The sequence below is a fragment of the Syngnathus scovelli genome, chromosome 8 (genome assembly GCF_024217435.2).
Source record: "Syngnathus scovelli strain Florida chromosome 8, RoL_Ssco_1.2, whole genome shotgun sequence".
Taxonomy (NCBI): Eukaryota; Metazoa; Chordata; class Actinopteri; order Syngnathiformes; family Syngnathidae; genus Syngnathus; species Syngnathus scovelli.
The window spans coordinates 267,759-280,926 of record NC_090854.1 but is presented as its reverse complement, the minus strand read 5'-3'; the positions used below and the strand labels follow the sequence as shown (position 1 = coordinate 280,926).

The 13,168-nt window shown below is 58.2% G+C and overlaps 3 non-coding genes and 2 pseudogenes across 3 annotated transcripts; all 5 read left to right on the top strand.

Annotated features, from left to right (window-relative positions):
* Positions 1 to 3,841: 3,841 nt before the first annotated feature.
* On the top strand, positions 3,842 to 3,960 carry LOC125974431 (5S ribosomal RNA). The gene has a single exon (XR_007483550.1). It is a non-coding gene; the product is annotated as a 5S ribosomal RNA (ribosomal RNA).
* A 629-nt stretch (positions 3,961 to 4,589) lies between these two features.
* LOC125974348 (5S ribosomal RNA) lies at positions 4,590 to 4,708 on the top strand (annotated as a pseudogene).
* An 838-nt stretch (positions 4,709 to 5,546) lies between these two features.
* LOC125974337 (5S ribosomal RNA) lies at positions 5,547 to 5,665 on the top strand. The gene has a single exon (XR_007483507.1). It is a non-coding gene; the product is annotated as a 5S ribosomal RNA (ribosomal RNA).
* Positions 5,666 to 6,538: 873 nt separating this feature from the next.
* On the top strand, positions 6,539 to 6,657 carry LOC125974364 (5S ribosomal RNA; annotated as a pseudogene).
* Positions 6,658 to 7,502: 845 nt separating this feature from the next.
* On the top strand, positions 7,503 to 7,621 carry LOC125974319 (5S ribosomal RNA). The gene has a single exon (XR_007483490.1). It is a non-coding gene; the product is annotated as a 5S ribosomal RNA (ribosomal RNA).
* The last annotated feature ends 5,547 nt before the right edge of the window (positions 7,622 to 13,168 follow it).

The window sequence follows — 13,168 nt, the reverse complement described above, 5'->3', positions numbered from 1 at the left end:
GCGCCGCGACCACCTCCGCGGTGCTTATAAACCGCCGATCCGCTCGGCGAGGGCTATTTTCGGCCACTTGGCTCGTGCGCACGGCCTCCCGGATGTGCCGGGCGGGTGCGCGAGCTCGCCGGCCGCTGGAAGTCGAATGAGGCGCCGCGACCACCTCCGCGGTGCTTATAAACAGCCGATCCGCTCGGCGGGGGCTATTTTCGGCCACTTGGCTCGTGCGCACGGCCTCCCGGATGTGCCGGGCGGGTGCGCGAGCTCGCCGGCCGCTGGAAGTCGAATGAGGCGCCGCGACCACCTCCGCGGTGCTTATAAACAGCCGATCCGCTCGGCGGGGGCTATTTTCGGCCACTTGGCTCGTGCGCACGGCCTCCCGGATGTGCCGGGCGGGTGCGCGAGCTCGCCGGCCGCTGGAAGTCGAATGAGGCGCCGCGACCACCTCCGCGGTGCTTATAAACAGCCGATCCGCTCGGCGGGGGCTATTTTCGGCCACTTGGCTCGTGCGCACGGCCTCCCGGATGTGCCGGGCGGGTGCGCGAGCTCGCCGGCCGCTGGAAGTCGAATGAGGCGCCGCGACCACCTCCGCGGTGCTTATAAACAGCCGATCCGCTCGGCGGGGGCTATTTTCGGCCACTTGGCTCGTGCGCACGGCCTCCCGGATGTGCCGGGCGGGTGCGCGAGCTCGCCGACCGCTGTAAGTCGAATGAGGCGCCGCGACCACCTCCGCGGTGCTTATAAACAGCCGATCCGCTCGGCGGGGGCTATTTTCGGCCACTTGGCTCGTGCGCACGGCCTCCCGGATGTGCCGGGCGGGTGCGCGAGCTCGCCGGCCGCTGGAAGTCGAATGAGGCGCCGCGACCACCTCCGCGGTGCTTATAAACAGCCGATCCGCTCGGCGGGGGCTATTTTCGGCCACTTGGCTCGTGCGCACGGCCTCCCGGATGTGCCGGGCGGGTGCGCGAGCTCGCCGGAAGTCGAATGAGGCGCCGCGACCACCTCCGCGGTGCTTATAAACAGCCGATCCGCTCGGCGGGGGCTATTTTCGGCCACTTGGCTCGTGCGCACGGCCTCCCGGATGTGCCGGGCGGGTGCGCGAGCTCGCCGGCCGCTGGAAGTCGAATGAGGCGCCGCGACCACCTCCGCGGTGCTTATAAACAGCCGATCCGCTCGGCGGGGGCTATTTTCGGCCACTTGGCTCGTGCGCACGGCCTCCCGGATGTGCCGGGCGGGTGCGCGATCTCGCCGGCCGCTGGAAGTCGAATGAGGCGCCGCGACCACCTCCGCGGTGCTTATAAACCGCCGATCCGCTCGGCGGGGGCTATTTTCGGCCACTTGGCTCGTGCGCACGGCCTCCCGGATGTGCCGGGCGGGTGCGCGAGCTCGCCGGAAGTCGAATGAGGCGCCGCGACCACCTCCGCGGTGCTTATAAACAGCCGATCCGCTCGGCGGGGGCTATTTTCGGCCACTTGGCTCGTGCGCACGGCCTCCCGGATGTGCCGGGCGGGTGCGCGAGCTCGCCGGCCGCTGGAAGTCGAATGAGGCGCCGCGACCACCTCCGCGGTGCTTATAAACAGCCGATCCGCTCGGCGGGGGCTATTTTCGGCCACTTGGCTCGTGCGCACGGCCTCCCGGATGTGCCGGGCGGGTGCGCGATCTCGCCGGCCGCTGGAAGTCGAATGAGGCGCCGCGACCACCTCCGCGGTGCTTATAAACCGCCGATCCGCTCGGCGGGGGCTATTTTCGGCCACTTGGCTCGTGCGCACGGCCTCCCGGATGTGCCGGGCGGGTGCGCGAGCTCGCCGGCCGCTGGAAGTCGAATGAGGCGCCGCGACCACCTCCGCGGTGCTTATAAACAGCCGATCCGCTCGGCGGGGGCTATTTTCGGCCACTTGGCTCGTGCGCACGGCCTCCCGGATGTGCCGGGCGGGTGCGCGAGCTCGCCGGCCGCTGGAAGTCGAATGAGGCGCCGCGACCACCTCCGCGGTGCTTATAAACAGCCGATCTGCTCGGCGGGGGCTATTTTCGGCCACTTGGCTCGTGCGCACGGCCTCCCGGATGTGCCGGGCGGGTGCGCGAGCTCGCCGGCCGCTGGAAGTCGAATGAGGCGCCGCGACCACCTCCGCGGTGCTTATAAACAGCCGATCCGCTCGGCGGGGGCTATTTTCGGCCACTTGGCTCGTGCGCACGGCCTCCCGGATGTGCCGGGTGGGTGCGCGAGCTCGCCGACCGCTGTAAGTCGAATGAGGCGCCGCGACCACCTCCGCGGTGCTTATAAACAGCCGATCCGCTCGGCGGGGGCTATTTTCGGCCACTTGGCTCGTGCGCACGGCCTCCCGGATGTGCCGGGCGGGTGCGCGAGCTCGCCGGCCGCTGGAAGTCGAATGAGGCGCCGCGACCACCTCCGCGGTGCTTATAAACAGCCGATCCGCTCGGCGGGGGCTATTTTCGGCCACTTGGCTCGTGCGCACGGCCTCCCGGATGTGCCGGGCGGGTGCGCGAGCTCGCCGGAAGTCGAATGAGGCGCCGCGACCACCTCCGCGGTGCTTATAAACAGCCGATCCGCTCGGCGGGGGCTATTTTCGGCCACTTGGCTCGTGCGCACGGCCTCCCGGATGTGCCGGGCGGGTGCGCGAGCTCGCCGGCCGCTGGAAGTCGAATGAGGCGTCGCGACCACCTCCGCGGTGCTTATAAACAGCCGATCCGCTCGGCGGGGGCTATTTTCGGCCACTTGGCTCGTGCGCACGGCCTCCCGGATGTGCCGGGCGGGTGCGCGAGCTCGCCGGCGCTGGAAGTCGAATGAGGCGCCGCGACCACCTCCGCGGTGCTTATAAACAGCCGATCCGCTCGGCGGGGGCTATTTTCGGCCACTTGGCTCGTGCGCACGGCCTCCCGGATGTGCCGGGCGGGTGCGCGAGCTCGCCGGCCGCTGGAAGTCGAATGAGGCGCCGCGACCACCTCCGCGGTGCTTATAAACAGCCGATCCGCTCGGCGGGGGCTATTTTCGGCCACTTGGCTCGTGCGCACGGCCTCCCGGATGTGCCGGGCGGGTGCGCGAGCTCGCCGGCCGCTGGAAGTCGAATGAGGCGCCGCGACCACCTCCGCGGTGCTTATAAACAGCCGATCCGCTCGGCGGGGGCTATTTTCGGCCACTTGGCTCGTGCGCACGGCCTCCCGGATGTGCCGGGCGGGTGCGCGAGCTCGCCGGCCGCTGGAAGTCGAATGAGGCGCCGCGATCTCCTCCGCGGTGCTTATAAAGTGCCGATCCGCTCGGCTTGGAGCTATTTCCGGCCTCCCGTTGGTGCCGGGCGGCGTGCGCGAGCTCGCCGGCCGCGATCTCCTCCGCGGTGCTTATAAACAGCAGCATGCGCACGGCCTCCCAGAATTTGAACACATTTCGTCAATAAATTTCGCATATTGAATTTTAAAGTTTAATATAATGCAACAATTGAGCTCGACTTATACAAAGGATACATCATAAAATCGTAAATTTCCGTCGAATTTTAGGGGGTCGACTTATACACCGAGTCGACCTGTACACCGGCAAATACGGTAAATACGATTAAATAAAATGATACGACTGGCATAAAAACAAATATAAACCACATAAAAATAAAAGTCACCATTACGTTGAATTATTGGGAGCACCGAGCTTGTTTCTCTGAAACGAGCCGGTCCCATCCAGGCGTAATCGGAGACAATGAAACCCGAAGTGGTTAAGGTTTGTCTTTTAATGCAGGATGCTTGGTCTCCATGTGCCGAAGCAGTTTTGAAGGCTTCATTGGCTCGCTCGCTAGTTTCAGGGGCGATTGTGTCTATAAAATGCAAAATGTTGGGTCACCTCACGGTTTACGGCCATACTACCCTGAGAACGCCCGATCTCGTCCGATCTCGGAAGCTAAGCAGGGTCGGGCCTGGTTAGTACTTGGATGGGAGACCGCCTGGGAATACCAGGTGCTGTAAGCTTTTTCTTTTTCTTATGTGCACTTCAATCGTTTAAGAAGCTATTTTTTACAACACCCATCACGAATGGCATCCGGAAACAGCAAGCCTAATTTAAACTCCGACATTGAAACTATAACACGAGTTTGAAAGCTATATTATGTGGTGACATCCACAGCATTGTAGTTAAATTTTTTACCGCTAGAGAGCAGACTATGTACAGTGAGCATGGCTCCCTGTGAACTCAAAGCAGCAGGCTTGACTTGTAAAAGAACCCAACACAACACTTCCATGAAGTGTTTTTAAACTTTTCAAGGCATTTATTTTGATTCAGCAAAATGCAGGTCGCAACGGCAAATTCGTGCTACCGCATAAAAAGCTGTCAATAACTTTTCATGATAGCCATGTTTCCAGAAAACACCAAAAGCCTTGGAAGAAAGCCTGTTTCGGCCCTGGTTGTAAAAAAAAAAAAAAAAACAAAAGGGAAGGGTGACCGTCCGGGAATACCAGGTGCTGAAAGCCTTTTTTTTTTTTTTTCCCACGTCAATTGTGAAAGGAAACTTTTACCACAGCCATCAAGTCCCGCCGCTGCTTGGCATGGTTTCAGGGGCGATTGTGTCTATAAAATGAAAAATATTCTGAGCGGTCTCACGGCTTACGGCCATACTACCCTGAGAGCGCCCGATCTCGTCCGATCTCGGAGGCTAAGCAGGGTCGGGCCTGGTAAGTACTTGGATGGGACACCGCCTGGGAATACCATTTACCGTAAGCTTTTTTTTTTTTTTTTCTTATGTGCACTTCAATCGTTTAAGCCAAGAACTTTTTACAGCACCCATCACGAATGGCATTCGGAAACTGCAAGCCTAGTTTGAACTCCGACACTGAAACTACAACACGAGTTTAAAACCTACATTGTGTGGCGACAGCCATAGCATTGCAGTTCACGTTTTTACCGCTAGAGGACAGACTATGTACAGTGAATAAAGAGCATGGCTCCCTGTGAACTCAAAGCAGCAGTCTTTAGTTGTAAAAGAACCCAGCACAACACATTGCGCTTCCATGTAGTGTTTTTACCTTTTTCATGACATTTATTTTGATACAGCCAAATGCAGGTTTTGTGCACTTCACTTTTCCGTTGGGCATTCGCGTAGAACCCTATTCCAGTTACGGCCAGATTCTTTTAGACTAGTGGTCCCCAAACTTTCTTGCGCCACGGACCGGCTACGCGTCAGAAATATTTTTGCGGACCTGCCTTTATATATATAAATAAACAATAAATCTATATAAATAAATACTACATTTATAATAAATATATATAAATAGGATTAAATAAAATGATACGACTGGCATAAAAACAAATATAAACCACATAAAAATAAAAGTCACCATTACGTTGAATTATTGGGAGCACCGAGCTTGTTTCTCAGAAACGAGCCGGTCCCATCCAGGCGTAATCGGAGACAATGAAACCCGAAGTGGTTAAGGTTTGTTTTTTAATGCAGGATGCTTGGTCTCCATGTGCCGAAGCAGTTTTGAAGGCTTCATTGGCTCGCTCGCTAGTTTCAGGGGCGATTGTGTCTATAAAATGCAAAATGTTGGGTCACCTCACGGCTTACGGCCATACTACCCTGAGAACGCCCGATCTCGTCCGATCTCGGAAGCTAAGCAGGGTCGGGCCTGGTTAGTACTTGGATGGGAGACCGCCTGGGAATACCAGGTGCTGTAAGCTTTTTCTTTTTCTTATGTGCACTTCAATCGTTTAAGAAGCTATTTTTTACAACACCCATCACGAATGGCATCCGGAAACAGCAAGCCTAATTTAAACTCCGACATTGAAACTATAACACGAGTTTGAAAGCTATATTATGTGGTGACATCCACAGCATTGTAGTTAAATTTTTTACCGCTAGAGAGCAGACTATGTACAGTGAGCATGGCTCCCTGTGAACTCAAAGCAGCAGGCTTGACTTGTAAAAGAACCCAACACAACACTTCCATGAAGTAATTGTACTAAGTTCATTCTGTTTTTCCTTATTTAATCACTTCACTGGTTTCTTTTATATCAAACAAATTGTTTTAGGTTATTCACCTGACATGTTGATCCATCAGCTGATAAAGACGCGTCACCATCACATCTGTGACACTCTGATGAAGGCGGAAGAAACCGCCGAAACATGTCAGGTGAATAACCTAAAACAATTTGTTTGATATAAAAGAAACCAGTGAAGTGACTTCCATGAAGTGTTTTTAAACTTTTCAAGGCATTTATTTTGATTCAGCAAAATGCAGGTCGCAACGGCAAATTCGTGCTACCGCATAAAAAGCTGTCAATAACTTTTCATGATAGCCATGTTTCCAGAAAACACCAAAAGCCTTGGAAGAAAGCCTGTTTCGGCCCTGGTTGTAAAAAAAACAAAAAAAAAAAAACAAAAGGGAAGGGTGACCGTCCGGGAATACCAGGTGCTGAAAGCCTTTTTTTTTTTTTTTTCCCACGTCAATTGTGAAAGGAAACTTTTACCACAGCCATCAAGTCCCGCCGCTGCTTGGCATGGTTTCAGGGGCGATTGTGTCTATAAAATGAAAAATTCTGAGCGGTCTCACGGCTTACGGCAATACTACCCTGAGAGCGCCCGCTCTCGTCCGACCTCGGAGGCTAAGCAGGGTCGGGCCTGGTTAGTACTTGGATGGGAGACCGCCTGGGAATACCAGTTACCGTAAGCTTTTTTTTTTTTTTTTTTTTTTTCTTATGTGCACTTCAATCGTTTAAGCCAAGAACTTTTTACAGCACCCATCACGAATGGCATTCGGAAACTGCAAGCCTAGTTTGAACTCCGACACTGAAACTACAACACGAGTTTAAAACCTACATTGTGTGGCGACAGCCATAGCATTGCAGTTCACGTTTTTACCGCTAGAGGACAGACTATGTACAGTGAATAAAGAGCATGGCTCCCTGTGAACTCAAAGCAGCAGTCTTTACTTGTAAAAGAACCCAGCACAACACATTGCGCTTCCATGTAGTGTTTTTACCTTTTTCATGACATTTATTTTGATACAGCCAAATGCAGGTTTTGTGCACTTCACTTTTCCGTTGGGCATTCGCGTAGAACCCTATTCCAGTTACGGCCAGATTCTTTTAGACTAGTGGTCCCCAAACTTTCTTGCGCCACGGACCGGCTACGCGTCAGAAATATTTTTGCGGACCTGCCTTTATATATATAAATAAACAATAAATCTATATAAATAAATACTACATTTATAATAAATATATATAAATAGGATTAAATAAAATGATACGACTGGCATAAAAACAAATATAAACCACATAAAAATAAAAGTCACCATTACGTTGAATTATTGGGAGCACCGAGCTTGTTTCTCAGAAACGAGCCGGTCCCATCCAGGCGTAATCGGAGACAATGAAACCCGAAGTGGTTAAGGTTTGTCTTTTAATGCAGGATGCTTGGTCTCCATGTGCCGAAGCAGTTTTGAAGGCTTCATTGGCTTGCTCGCTAGTTTCAGGGGCGATTGTGTCTATAAAATGCAAAATGTTGGGTCACCTCACGGCTTACGGCCATACTACCCTGAGAACGCCTGATCTCGTCTTATCTCGGAAGCTAAGCAGGGTCGGGCCTGGTTAGTACTTGGATGGGAGACTGCCTGGGAATACCAGGTGCTGTAAGCTTTTTCTTTTTCTTATGTGCACTTCAAGCTCTTTTTTTTTTTTTTTTTTTTTCTTATGTGCACTTCAATCGTTTAAGCCAAGACCTTTTTACAACACCCATCACGAATGGCATTCGGAAACTGCAAGCCTAGTTTGAACTCCGACACTGAAACTACAACACGAGTTCAAAACCTCTATGTACAGTGAATAAAGAGCATGGCTCCCTGTGAACTCAAAGCAGCAGTCTTTACTTGTAAAAGAACCCAGCACAACACATTGCGCTTCCATGTAGTGTTTTTACCTTTTTCATGACATTTATTTTGATACAGCCAAATGCAGGTTTTGTGCACTTCACTTTTCCGTTGGGCATTCACGTAGAACCCTATTCCAGTTACGGCCAGATTCTTTTAGACTAGTGGTCCCCAACCTTTCTTGCGCCACGGACCGGCTACGCGTCAGAAATATTTTTGCGGACCTGCCTTTATATATATAAATAAACAATAAATCAATATAAATAAATACTACATTTATAATAAGTATATATACCGTATTTGCCGGTGTATTGGTCGACCTTTTTCGATCCAAAATCGACCGAAAAAAATCGACCTCGACTTATACACCGAGTCATAAAATTTAACTTCATCGCTTCAAATGTGATGGTAACCAAGGCCGTTTCTCATGCATCTCATTGTGCGTTGCACTTAGAAAATTTGAACCGGGCGGCGTGCGCGAGTGCGCGGCCCGCTGGAAGTCGAATGAGGCGCCGCGACCACCTCCGCGGTGCTTATAAACCGCCGATCCGCTCGGCGGGGGCTATTTTCGGCCACTTGGCTCGTGCGCACGGCCTCCCGGATGTGCCGGGCGGGTGCGCGAGCTCGCCGGCCGCTGGAAGTCGAATGAGGCGCCGCGACCACCTCCGCGGTGCTTATAAACAGCCGATCCGCTCGGCGGGGGCTATTTTCGGCCACTTGGCTCGTGCGCACGGCCTCCCGGATGTGCCGGGCGGGTGCGCGAGCTCGCCGGCCGCTGGAAGTCGAATGAGGCGCCGCGACCACCTCCGCGGTGCTTATAAACAGCCGATCCGCTCGGCGGGGGCTATTTTCGGCCACTTGGCTCGTGCGCACGGCCTCCCGGATGTGCCGGGCGGGTGCGCGAGCTCGCCGGCCGCTGGAAGTCGAATGAGGCGCCGCGACCACCTCCGCGGTGCTTATAAACAGCCGATCCGCTCGGCGGGGGCTATTTTCGGCCACTTGGCTCGTGCGCACGGCCTCCCGGATGTGCCGGGCGGGTGCGCGAGCTCGCCGGCCGCTGGAAGTCGAATGAGGCGCCGCGACCACCTCCGCGGTGCTTATAAACAGCCGATCCGCTCGACGGGGGCTATTTTCGGCCACTTGGCTCGTGCGCACGGCCTCCCGGATGTGCCGGGCGGGTGCGCGAGCTCGCCGACCGCTGTAAGTCGAATGAGGCGCCGCGACCACCTCCGCGGTGCTTATAAACAGCCGATCCGCTCGGCGGGGGCTATTTTCGGCCACTTGGCTCGTGCGCACGGCCTCCCGGATGTGCCGGGCGGGTGCGCGAGCTCGCCGGCCGCTGGAAGTCGAATGAGGCGCCGCGACCACCTCCGCGGTGCTTATAAACAGCCGATCCGCTCGGCGGGGGCTATTTTCGGCCACTTGGCTCGTGCGCACGGCCTCCCGGATGTGCCGGGCGGGTGCGCGAGCTCGCCGGAAGTCGAATGAGGCGCCGCGACCACCTCCGCGGTGCTTATAAACAGCCGATCCGCTCGGCGGGGGCTATTTTCGGCCACTTGGCTCGTGCGCACGGCCTCCCGGATGTGCCGGGCGAGTGCGCGAGCTCGCCGGCCGCTGGAAGTCGAATGAGGCGCCGCGACCACCTCCGCGGTGCTTATAAACAGCCGATCCGCTCGGCGGGGGCTATTTTCGGCCACTTGGCTCGTGCGCACGGCCTCCCGGATGTGCCGGGCGGGTGCGCGATCTCGCCGGCCGCTGGAAGTCGAATGAGGCGCCGCGACCACCTCCGCGGTGCTTATAAACAGCCGATCCGCTCGGCGGGGGCTATTTTCGGCCACTTGGCTCGTGCGCACGGCCTCCCGGATGTGCCGGGCGGGTGCGCGATCTCGCCGGCCGCTGGAAGTCGAATGAGGCGCCGCGACCACCTCCGCGGTGCTTATAAACAGCCGATCCGCTCGGCGGGGGCTATTTTCGGCCACTTGGCTCGTGCGCACAGCCTCCCGGATGTGCCGGGCGGGTGCGCGAGCTCGCCGGCCGCTGGAAGTCGAATGAGGCGCCGCGACCACCTCCGCGGTGCTTATAAACAGCCGATCCGCTCGGCGGGGGCTATTTTTGGCCACTTGGCTTGTGCGCACGGCCTCCCGGATGTGCCGGGCGGGTGCGCGAGCTCGCCGGCCGCTGGAAGTCGAATGAGGCGCCGCGACCACCTCCGCGGTGCTTATAAACAGCCGATCCGCTCGGCGGGGGCTATATACGGCCACTTGGCTCGTGCGCACGGCCTCCCGGATGTGCCGGGCGGGTGCGCGAGCTCGCCGGCCGCTGGAAGTCGAATGAGGCGCCGCGACCACCTCCGCGGTGCTTATAAACAGCCGATCCGCTCGGCGGGGGCTATTTTCGGCCACTTGGCTCGTGCGCACGGCCTCCCGGATGTGCCGGGCGGGTGCGCGAGCTCGCCGGCCGCTGGAAGTCGAATGAGGCGCCGCGACCACCTCCGCGGTGCTTATAAACAGCCGATCCGCTCGGCGGGGGCTATTTTCGGCCACTTGGCTTGTGCGCACGGCCTCCCGGATGTGCCGGGCGGGTGCGCGAGCTCGCCGGCCGCTGGAAGTCGAATGAGGCGCCGCGACCACCTCCGCGGTGCTTATAAACAGCCGATCCGCTCGGCGGGGGCTATTTTCGGCCACTTGGCTCGTGCGCACGGCCTCCCGCATGTGCCGGGCGGGTGCGCGGGCTCGCCGGCCGCTGGAAGTCGAATGAGGCGCCGCGACCACCTCCTCGGTGCTTATAAACAGCCGATCCGCTCGGCGGGGGCTATTTTCGGCCACTTGGCTCGTGCGCACGGCCTCCCGGATATGCCGGGCGGGTGCGCGAGCTCGCCGGCCGCTGGAAGTCGAATGAGGCGCCGCGACCACCTCCGCGGTGCTTATAAACAGCCGATCCGCTCGGCGGGGGCTATTTTCGGCCACTTGGCTCGTGCGCACGGCCTCCCGGATGTGCCGGGCGGGTGCGCGAGCTCGCCGGCCGCTGGAAGTCGAATGAGGCGCCGCGACCACCTCCGCGGTGCTTATAAACAGCCGATCCGCTCGGCGGGGGCTATTTTCGGCCACTTGGCTCGTGCGCACGGCCTCCCGGATGTGCCGGGCGGGTGCGCGAGCTCGCCGGCCGCTGGAAGTCGAATGAGGCGCCGCGACCACCTCCGCGGTGCTTATAAACAGCCGATCCGCTCGGCGGGGGCTATTTTCGGCCACTTGGCTCGTGCGCACGGCCTCCCGGATGTGCCGGGCGGGTGCGCGAGCTCGCCGGCCGCTGGAAGTCGAATGAGGCGCCGCGACCACCTCCGCGGTGCTTATAAACAGCCGATCCGCTCGGCGGGGGCTATTTTCGGCCACTTGGCTCGTGCGCACGGCCTCCCGGATGTGCCGGGCGGGTGCGCGAGCTCGCCGCCCGCCGGAAGTCGAATGAGGCGCCGCGACCACCTCCGCGGTGCTTATAAACAGCCGATCCGCTCGGCGGGGGCTATTTTCGGCCACTTGGCTCGTGCGCACGGCCTCCCGGATGTGCCGGTCGGGTGCGCGAGCTCGCCGGCCGCTGGAAGTCGAATGAGGCGCCGCGACCACCTCCGCGGTGCTTATAAACAGCCGATCCGCTCGGCGGGGGCTATTTTCGGCCACTTGGCTCGTGCGCACGGCCTCCCGGATGTGCCGGGCGGGTGCGCGAGCTCGCTGGCCGCTGGAAGTCGAATGAGGCGCCGCGACCACCTCCGCGGTGCTTATAAACAGCCGATCCGCTCGGCGGGGGCTATTTTCGGCCACTTGGCTCGTGCGCACGGCCTCCCGGATGTGCCGGGCGGGTGCGCGAGCTCGCCGGCCGCTGGAAGTCGAATGAGGCGCCGCGACCACCTCCGCGGTGCTTATAAACAGCCGATCCGCTCGGCGGGGGCTATTTTCGGCCACTTGGCTCGTGCGCACGGCCTCCCGGATGTGCCGGGCGGGTGCGCGAGCTCGCCGGCCGCTGGAAGTCGAATGAGGCGCCGCGACCACCTCCGCGGTGCTTATAAACAGCCGATCCGCTCGGCGGGGGCTATTTTCGGCCACTTGGCTCGTGCGCACGGCCTCCCGGATGTGCCGGGCGGGTGCGCGAGCTCGCCGGCCGCTGGAAGTCGAATGAGGCGTCGCGACCACCTCCGCGGTGCTTATAAACAGCCGATCCGCTCGGCGGGGGCTATTTTCGGCCACTTGGCTCGTGCGCACGGCCTCCCGGATGTGCCGGGCGGGTGCGCGAGCTCGCCGGCCGCTGGAAGTCGAATGAGGCGCCGCGACCACCTCCGCGGTGCTTATAAACAGCCGATCCGCTCGGCGGGGGCTATTTTCGGCCACTTGGCTCGTGCGCACGGCCTCCCGGATGTGCCGGGCGGGTGCGCGAGCTCGCCGGCCGCTGGAAGTCGAATGAGGCGCCGCGACCACCTCCGCGGTGCTTATAAACAGCCGATCCGCTCGGCGGGGGCTATTTTCGGCCACTTGGCTCGTGCGCACGGCCTCCCGGATGTGCCGGGCGGGTGCGCGAGCTCGCCGGCCGCTGGAAGTCGAATGAGGCGCCGCGACCACCTCCGCGGTGCTTATAAACAGCCGATCCGCTCGGCGGGGGCTATTTTCGGCCACTTGGCTCGTGCGCACGGCCTCCCGGATGTGCCGGGCGGGTGCGCGAGCTCGCCGGCCGCTGGAAGTCGAATGAGGCGCCGCGATCTCCTCCGCGGTGCTTATAAAGTGCCGATCCGCTCGGCTTGGAGCTATTTCCGGCCTCCCGTTGGTGCCGGGCGGCGTGCGCGAGCTCGCCGGCCGCGATCTCCTCCGCGGTGCTTATAAACAGCAGCATGCGCACGGCCTCCCAGAATTTGAACACATTTCGTCAATAAATTTCGCATATTGAATTTTGAAGTTTAATATAATGCAACAATTGAGCTCGACTTATACAAAGGATATATCATAAAATCGTAAATTTCCGTCGAATTTTAGGGGGTCGACTTATACACCGAGTCGACCTGTACACCGGCAAATACGGTAAATACGATTAAATAAAATGATACGACTGGCATAAAAACAAATATAAACCACATAAAAATAAAAGTCACCATTACGTTGAATTATTGGGAGCACCGAGCTTGTTTCTCAGAAACGAGCCGGTCCCATCCAGGCGTAATCGGAGACAATGAAACCCGAAGTGGTTAAGGTTTGTCTTTTAATGCAGGATGCTTGGTCTCCATGTGCCGAAGCAGTTTTGAAGGCTTCATTGGCTCGCTCGCTAGTTTCAGGGGCGATTG